A 9,873-nucleotide genomic window follows, 5' to 3' on the forward strand; every position below is an offset into this window, starting at 1 on the left:
GTTAAGAGAAATCGAAAACCACAACATTCTAAGGAATGTCAGCCTATAAAGGTAAGGTTTTAAATATTAACTGCCAGTAGGAGAGGAAACGACAAATAGTACAATTTCCGTGTGGAAATTAGCTAGGCGTCACTCTGGCGGCGTCTTTTTTCATATTTATTTCGCAGTGACAGACGCACAGGCATGATTTACTTTTTCATTAGCCTTTCATTTTCGCTCTGCAAGTGAGGAATGCTTGACATGATGTAGTGAAGCAATGCATCGGCTTGCTATGTTATTAAATTCTTTTTTTCACGCTCCCACGTAGCTAAATATGTGATTCGTCTCTGCTTTGCTTTCAAATGGCAGCTAAAAATATGGCAGCTTGTCCTCTTGGACAAGCCAGCCTTCTGCACAGGTATACTTATTAGGCTAACAAGTCTTCAATACTGCGTCGAGTCAAAGTAGCTACACTTGACCTAGAAAAAGGAGCTTAACTCGAGCAGGTAGAAAGTAAACAATAACGATATTGCTTACAGTTCACGCAGCTAAAGTATATTCGAATTAAAAGGCCGTACTAAATAATCCCCTTCTGAGCAGCATTGATTCAATCATGAAGCTGTCCTTACAGTAAACAAAGAATGGTAAATATTGGCATCTTAATGCCATTACATTTGTTTCGACGATACAGAGCTATTTCTGATTACTAAACCGCTCATTTCAGAATTCAAAACTAAACTAAAATTCCTCGGCATAAGCAGCAGCGCCCAGTGCACACTATGGTGTTGTGATCTGTGCACTAGACTCATTCCAAGATATTGGCTAGTACCATCTACAACCAATGTGCTATGCCCGTAACCATTTCATGCTTACATCTACTCTCTATTACGGGAGATGACAGCCATTTTTTTAAATTACGAGGCCTACCTCCGAAGGCAAATCTGTCTTACAATGAAGTTTACTCCCTTTCTCTATTCGTAAGAAGATGAAGGCTAAAAGCTACTGGCAAGAATATCTTTATTTTTATTATCATTTTTGGCGAGCAAAATGCTGGACACGAACGAGATGACCGACAAACGCAAGCATTCTAACCGGCAAACATTCCAACTTAATTATGTGATTGAAGCAGCTGGCGCCATCTATTGAAGCCCCAGGTAACTAAAGGTGCCTAAAAAAAACTTGTTCTAGTCGTGGATAGTGTTTTTCTTTTCTCTTTCAACGCTGAAAGTTGCAATTTTTGTTAGAAATATGCCTTAAATAGTGTATATCGCTGTATACTATGTTTTAGATAAAATTAATAAATGCAAGCGGGGAATAAATGCCACTGAGTGGGTAGATAGCGCCTGTTTCGGTTCCGTGCCTTCTACTCTACTGCCATAAAAAGTTGTCTCGAAGGATAATTTATGACCTCAAAATGCATGCGAAGTGACATATCGAAAGTGAAGAATCATGCATGCTGTTACCTGCGTCTTCGAGGTGAGGACAACTCCTACTTCTACCATTAACGCAATGTTCAACCTATTACTGTGACCATATAGATGGCACAGAGAAGAAAATAGTTGTTTGCAAGCAATACTTGCCACACGTGAGAAATGAAATTAACTGATCATTACGTACATATATGCTGCAAACAGTCATTGGAGGTGCCGGAATATTTGGCCTGGCTCCCTTCTGACGAGCAAAAAATGCATATTCAAGCAATTTAAAAATGTTATATGGCAAATATGAAGACTTACGTGTCGCTTGTTAGTTTCCAGTTGAAGCTGAAACGGGCCTGCCGTCAAGCTGTGGCATTTTCCCATCAACAGCCAGCCAATTTTTTTGCTTCTCATTAGGGGAGCATCTATAGTGTTGACTGGGTGAAAGAACTGTCGCCTTTGGTGCTGCAGCTGATGGCAACTCATGGAGGCTTCTGCGTTCGCGTGCAGTGGCGCACGTTTGGCTGGCCTCCACTAGGACGAGCACGACACCCGGGCGCGGCACCACGCCGCGATGGAGACCGGCAATAGAGTGCGGTGCAATCCCATCATGCACCGCGCTAGCAGGCACCGCGAACGTAAGACACTGACGACGGAGCGGATTTCGATCTGCAACGGCCGAAAGCAAGCTTCGAAGAAGAGGGAAACAAGACGTAGCATCTTAAGTGCGTAATTAACGTATGTTCAATACGATGGCAGTTGAGGTAAGTTTATTTGCGCTGCACTCGCCAACCGGCCGACGATGTAAGCTGACAGCACATATAGGCCCATATGCACTGATAAAAAAAAAGTGTTAGTGAAATTGCGCCAATATTTTTCACCCCACTTCAGAGGATGCAGCGGACTGCTGGTCGATGTCTACACGTATATACTGTACATTGGCGCCTTATCACGCGGCACTTTCTGGCGACTCATATACGCACTCCAAAAGATAAAATGACTGCTGGACGATCTCAGTTCGCACAGATAATCGTGAACAGATTGTTTGACAGTTATTCTAGCTCGATCTCTGCAGCGTGTGCATCGCAACCGGTATGCGTAACGTTGTGGCATGGCGCTTCAGAAGTCTGCGTCCCCAGAATTGTCGCAGATTTCGAGCACACGTGTACGCCCTCGTCCCGCGTTTCCCGTCGTTCCTGAGCATGTATGGTTTAAGCGCGGTCCCATGGGCTCTGTGCGCCATATAAACTTTTTCGAGCTGCATAAATTGCCAGCAGGACTCGACCTCGACCGCTAGAACGGATCGCGTGCCTCCTAGATTCTTGGCCGCCAATGGAAGGCGCACGCAGGACGGCATTCTGCGAGTGCTTTGGAGGTTTGGCTGGGATACATAGGAATGTGCTACCCGTCTGCTCTTTTTCGACACTTCCTGCGCACCGGCACAAAGGCAGTGCGTCGGAGCCGAGGAGATCATTCGATTCCTCCAAGTTTCCCGGATGTGACTATTTCGCATTGTCTTTGAGGCAGCCCAGTTCCGTACCTACTAATAAAAGGGGAGCGCAAGTCAATAGAATAAGCATTAAACATTTAGCTTCGTATTCTTCAAGTATGAAGCATTAAATAAAGGGTAAGCCTTGTTGAAAAATCATGCTCTTAAGACGATTTCCTAATTGGAGGAATTAGCTCATGCCTCTCAGTACTCAAAATTTCAAAGTTTTACAAGATCAAATGGATTGATACGCTCACAGATTCAAAGTGCGGAAGAGAATTAGTGCCTAAAGCGAGTTCATCACCGCGCCTGGGAGAACCACGGTTAAACCGGCCCAATTTGCAGTCGCCTGTACAACGACAATGCATCGTCCTCGGTGCCTGTCGGCTGTCAGAAGTCAGTACCATGGAATCAAATGCCTTAAGCAATGTTTCGGTCAACCATTTTGAAGGAGCATAGTCAACAGCGCTGTTCACAAACGCGAGGTAACAGGCACAAGTCCGCTGCGTCAAGAATTCGAAGGGGCATTCGACGGAGTTTCTTCTAATATCGGTTCTCATAGTATCACATTCGGAGAAGTTGGTGCTTTAGCACTGCACTCTGCTGAAAGCCGTAGGGTATGGTGGTGGAGGTACTGTAATAGTTGCGTACAATTTTTCCAGCGTCAATTTCAGGAGCGCCGAAACTTAAGAACTGCAATAGCTGCCATGGGTGAACTGCACAAAAGCACTATGTATATGCAAAAAGAACCAGCCACTTTGTTTGGCATCGGCTCCTGGTATCACAGAGACCATCGCAGCAGGGTGCGTTCTGCGTGAAAGTAGCGCACTCAAAGTAATAGCGGGCTAGATACGCAGAAAGTGGGTGATGCAACTGCGTAATATATGTAAAAACTAACAACGACAACTATACTTGCTTCCGGTAGGTAGAATTTTACTTGGCTTAGTTTGGCATGGTTCAGCGGCCGCATGCCTCTGCTGCGAATGCATTTTTTCCGCAGAAAGCGTTGAATATCCAGAGGTTTAATTAATGGCTGCATATCACTAGATTAGCCGAACTCCGTCTTAAGAAGTTTTGGCAATTGCACGTTCTTGGTTCCCTAATATTAAAAATGCTATCTATATTCACACCTTTCGCAGCACGTAGGACTGTGTCACCTCATGCAACCACAACTAAAGTGTACCGCGCAGGATGTGTTTAGAGGTATTAAGGCGAAAGCCTCCAATGCCTCATACTGTCGTTAGCAGACGCGTTGTCAGCCGTGTCGACGGACGCGTCGGCAGCCGTGTCGACAGACGCGTCGTCAGCCTTGTCCGCCTTTCGGCGTCACTGCATAAAAAGAAACTGCGCCGCGGGTGGGAATCGAACCAAGGCTTTTGGCATTTGAAGCGGAGACGTTACCACTCCGCCACGAAGGCCAAAGGTTCGAGCATGAATAAAGCCGCATCTAGTGAATGCATGAGTTTCATAAATACAAGGAATAAAGTCAAGAAAAGGAAAAAAACATAAATAAGAAAGTAAACAAATATAAAATTAAAATAAAAACAAGATACGAAAAAAACAATAAAAATTAGAAAACGAGCAAAAATAAAATAAAAAATACGAAAAATAAAAAGTAAATAAAAACAAACAGTGCGCCAGGAAACGCTTTCGCCTTGCAGCACTTCAGAGAGCCAAAGTGCCCCCTGAATTTTTTGTTAAAGCACTACGCACGCGTTCAAATGCTATTAAAAAAAAGTAAATAAAGGTGCTTGATTTTGCGAAAATAGATCCTATTCAGATATTTTTTTTGGATGAGGCCTGATGTACTTTCCTGTGAAAGTCCTCCACAGATTTGCTCTGGGTAAAAGACTGTTGTAGAGTTTTTATTTTGTGCTTATTGGGACTGCATAGAGCACACAGTGGAAAAATCTGGCTGTAACACTGCGTGAGAAATTTCACATCCTCTTTATTCATAACATTCATACTCATCTTAACTTCATACTATTCTTACTATTTTATTCATACTCCATGATTATCAATAATTACTATTAATAGCGAAGTAGAACTAGAGCATAGTGTTGCACGTCGCTTGGATAATGAGCATAATTAACCTATATGTGCGTTGACTAGCGTTTCAATCAACATTTCACAGACAAGAAAACACGCAATTTAGCTCATGCAAAAAAGCGCAGAAGAAATCTTCGAATGTTTTCGTTGCTGGTGCCGAATGTGTTCGCTTGCGGCAAAGAAGTTCTGCGCCAATGAAAGCAGAGCATTGCACCGCAATGACTAACGATGAAACCAGCTTCCAAATCCAATTAGATCGGGTCTGGCGCTCCCCCTTTGTGGCCGTTCTGATCTGAACCAGAAATCACAGATCATTTCTTGTTGTTCTGTCGCCGCTTGTGTTTACGGAGGCGCCTGCTAGAAGCCCCGTTTAGACAACCAACTCTGTCTCAGTTTGTTTCCTGGGGTTGTTCTCTTTCTATGTGCTTTTATCCTTTGGCACAGCAAAAGGAATGTGCTCTCTGTCATTCAAAATCCAAAACTCTGCATGTATAGCCCGCTTCCCATTTTCAGTCACCCATATTTCATAGCAAATGATTTGTTCTTAATTTTAATCGCAATCACATTCTTTTATTTATTTTTCTTTATTAGAAAAACGTTTTTGAGCATTTGTCGGTGCTCCCCCCTCCCTCCGCGTCAAGGTCAATCCCCCGCTGCGGGTACGCACCATTTTCCCTTTTTGGACAGCAGCAACAGTTCGCCCCGCTGTATGCAAATGAAGAACACAGCTCGGCAGCCGTGCGCCCCACCACATTCAACAGAAATGAGCCCACTTCTGCAGATGGCTTCTTCCAGTCATTTGCAAACGTTCGTATTTTGCTCCAGTCGTCGCCAAATCATCCAGGCATATTATATGAGCTCGTGAATGGAGTGAAGTCCGGCCTGAGTTTTTGTTTTCTGCCTTGCAACTCGTATCGTGTCCCTTCATTAACTCTCAGAAAGCAACGACCTTCAGTTCTGCGCATAACAAGCAGCCGGAGGTTTTCACCTTCCTTGTTCACTTTATGATTATCAATAACCATCTGACCAACCTTTCTCTAGCATGTCCTACCCGTGTCTGTTAACACTTTTAAATTTCGGCCAAAATATTGTTAACTCCCGTTTGTTCTGTGATACGCACAGCTTCCTGTGACTTTACGTCAAACTTATTTTGCATCCCACTGTTGGCTGCGTTATTTTTAGCTTTGTTTCTATTGCCTTTCATGACCAGTGGTTCTGCGCAAAAATTCGCACCATTGCAGCCAGGCAGAGCTACACAGGTGAAGCACACACTTGCTCGCCAAATGCCTCAAAATCGCGCGATATGAGAGCGAATTTCGAAAATGCGTACAACGCCAGACGTGATCGCCAAGAACGCAGTGGTATGCTCGAGGAGCCGTCAATAAGGGATTTTGCACATAGAGACTTAAGCGGTGGGGCCAAAATCACAGTCATCCGTTAAGCATGTGTTCTCAGGGCTTGAAAGCTTGCCCAGAGCACCACTCCAATTCTATTCTAGTGTAGCAAAGGAAGTAACATTCTGCTGTCAGCAGCCATTGCTTCTTTGATGGCATGAAACAAGGGACCGGCGTGCCACGAACGCATGAAGGGACTTTTAAAAAAATGCTGTAGTAATTCTGAGAACTGCAGGTCTGTAGCGCCATCTTCGCGTGTAATTCTCAAGCACCTGCGCTCTGAGCACACTGCAAAATTGTTATGTGTCGCCATCTCGGCGGACGCTCGAGAAGTTGCGGTGAGACTAATAATCTGCGACGCTGAGAAACTTCTGTGGATCGGCAAACGCGGCGCCATATTGATTCGTAAAGTAGCGCTAGCTACAAGGCTACAAACTTGCGAGGAAATCACATCATAGCGCTCATAACAGCTTTCTCGTCCCCCCGAACCTCTCTCACATTGTCTGGGCATGCGCAAGCATTCCCAACCGCTTGTCTCCCAGGGTGCAAGAGCCTCGACGGAACGCAAGCTGTGTTAGCTGGTGCCAGCGGCGCTGTCGATAATGAGTCCGCATTTCCGTGACGAATGTGAAGCCCCGGTAGGCCCAGTTTAAAGGGAGAGTGAGGAGAGTTCTATTAACATTTTTTTATAGCAAAATCCGATAGTTCGGCATTTCATGGCTTTGTTGCCACTTGGCCGGTAGCGAAGGATGCATTCATTTCTAAGAAATTTGGATTCGAAGTTGAAAAAGTTTTTGCCGCCGCTGGTTCAAACTTGGGACTCTTTTATGATGATACAGGACTAAGTGACGAGAAATATGACGTGAAACATGACGTTACGCAGACTCCGTGATTTCTGGCCGCTAGCGGTGCGGCCTTGCGGCAGCCGAAATGAAAGCTACCGCCGGCCGCACGTTGGAGGCATCTATCGGCTTTTGCGGCCGTCGCTACCGTCGCTTTGTTCACGTTTGCACCGGCGTCTTGCAAGTGTTGCGATGGATCCCGTTGTCGAAGTCGTCAATGAAGTTCTCGCAAATTGAAGCACACCGTGTGCCGTGTTACCGTTAGCGGAGTACCGGGAGCCCGCCTACCGCCGGTGAGCAGGCGCTGATTGGTCCCGATGCTGCAGGAGCGCGCGTAGCTGTCGGGTACGTGGCGCCATCTGGCGATGTCAAGAAGATTTGCGCATGCATTCGCTGCGCGCACCCCATATCCGGGGATGGGGGCACCCGATGTCCGGGGATGGGGGCGGCGCTAGGTTAGCACCAGAAAGGAACTAGTGCATAAATAATATCCGTAATTCCAGGGAGGGCCAACCACTCCCCCTTGCCCCCCTTCCGGACGCCCATGTCTGGAAGCCAAAACGGGGCATCTGTGCACCGAACGGGATTTAACGAGACGAGTTCTACATTCATGAACGGCTTCTGCCCCATCCCCAAGGATAACGCCACGGTCCCACACACTCACGCCCGTAGAAGACCGCCCGACGCCGGAGGTCGAGGCGGCAGCAGCGCAGCAGTTTGAAATACGTTTAGAGGAATGAAAACGATTACAAAGATGGAAACCAAATAGAAGCCGGAGACAGCTGACGAGGCAATGCCGAAGAGATTGCTCCAGGCATTGTCAGGAAACGACTGCGCCCATATGGACCAGTTGACATGTATGGTGTGGTGTGCTGTGCTGTGGTTTGGTGAGCGGTGCACTAGACCCATCTCAAGATTGTGGCTATAGTACCAGCTACGACCAATGTGCTATGCCCGTAACCATTTCACGCTTACGACTATTCTCGATTACGGGAGAGGCAGTCATTTTTTTTTTTAATTACGAGGCCTACCTTCGAAGGCAAATATGTGTCACGGTGAAGGTTACTGTCTCTATGTCTCTATTGGTAAGAAGATACTTGAAGGGTCAAATTTACTGGCAAGAATTTTTTTAATTTTTATTATCATTTTAAATGAGGAAAAATTCTGGACACAAAGGAGTTGAGTGAGAAAGGCAAACATTCGAGCCATACCAATATTTCATTCAGCTTAATTTTTTAAGTTGGTGAAAGCCAATCTAGATTTTGCAACGTTACGTTACCCCTCGATTTCCTGACGCGATAACGCCATCTGTGCGCGGTATGATGAGGCGATAATGCTATCTGAAATTTTTACAAATCGTTATGAGAGGACGCGACATTGGAGGAGCCCGCTCAAAGAATTGTCTAGCGGATCGCTACAAAAGCACTCATATGGGTGGAATTGAAGTAGCGGTCCCCTTCTTTATCGTCTGATTGTTGACGCTGACTTCCTGACTAGAGTCTATTCTTGCTTAGATCGACGAAGTTGTACAAATTTCCGTTGTAGGAGGCCAGACACAAATTACGCCTTTCTGAAACCTAACACTGCTCAAAGCAACCGCGTGGCAACTCTGATTGCAAGGTAGAGCACAGTTCGGTGCGGTGGCTTTTCCGAGGACGAAGAGGAAGAAGCGAGCTTGCGTGCCGGCGTCCTAGCGTCTCAGCCCTTTCCGCGGGCCAGCCGGAGGTCCTCGGCGGTCAGCAATGTGTAAGCTCTCGTACGATACTTTCCAAGTCCTCCATTCTCTCAGCAGGGTGCCCTCGTTTCACGAAGGTGACGTTCACGCAGCCCATGACGAAAGAAGTTACACGCAATCTAAACAGAAAGCTGTGCCATTATGGTTTTACTGGAGACATTTCCATCTACGATTGTAGCCTTCGCTCTGCTTCTGTCATTGCATGTTCTTTTCTCCCCTGTAGAGCAGTGCCATTTGAGGAACATGGAGCGCATAGCTCGATCGAGGCGTGCTGGCTCTGATCGCACATGGGCTCGCCATGTACTGCATGAGCATGTCTATAATAGGCAATTACTGCCCACTTTTAAATGCAGTAAGTGAAATCATTCGTGTTTGTTCATTTTTGCTTTAAGTATGTGCACATTTTTTACCTCCAGAAATCGAACCTGCGCAGCAGACAGTAAAACCCTGTTATTAAAGGGAATATTCAGAGTCACATTCCCAGCTTCATGGTACCCTGGCCGACTCCTGAAACTATGGGATAAGTGATGTTTTGACGCAAGCTGCAATCTGCTATGATTTCTCGAGGTGTACTAGCGCTCCGACCGGCCGGGAACAAACCGCTTAGTGTAATGAAACTGCCTATAAATCTAGTAGCGGTGAGCGACTGGTGCAAAATACCCTCGGTATCATCCAGATAAAGTCCACTGTTGGACAAAGGGTTTCTCCAATTTTCACTGACTTCTAAGGAAGTAAACTAAGACCAGAAAGTGAACTTCGTCATCTGATCGCTCCACTTTACTCTCGCCACCTCCGGCTATGGTTATTGTTTGTTTATTTTTTTTTATATTCGTACTCACTATTACCACAACACACAAGCTATTCTGAGTTCCTCACATTGCAAGCTCCGCCTCAGACCATTTCATCCTCTTCATTGTCGCTACTGGATAGAGCTAAACCGAATTTCCTTCCTCACTGTTGTTCTGTC

Source organism: Amblyomma mixtum, chromosome 2 (genome assembly GCF_055824585.1).
Source record: "Amblyomma mixtum isolate Tamu chromosome 2, ASM5582458v1, whole genome shotgun sequence".
Taxonomy (NCBI): domain Eukaryota; kingdom Metazoa; phylum Arthropoda; class Arachnida; order Ixodida; family Ixodidae; genus Amblyomma; species Amblyomma mixtum.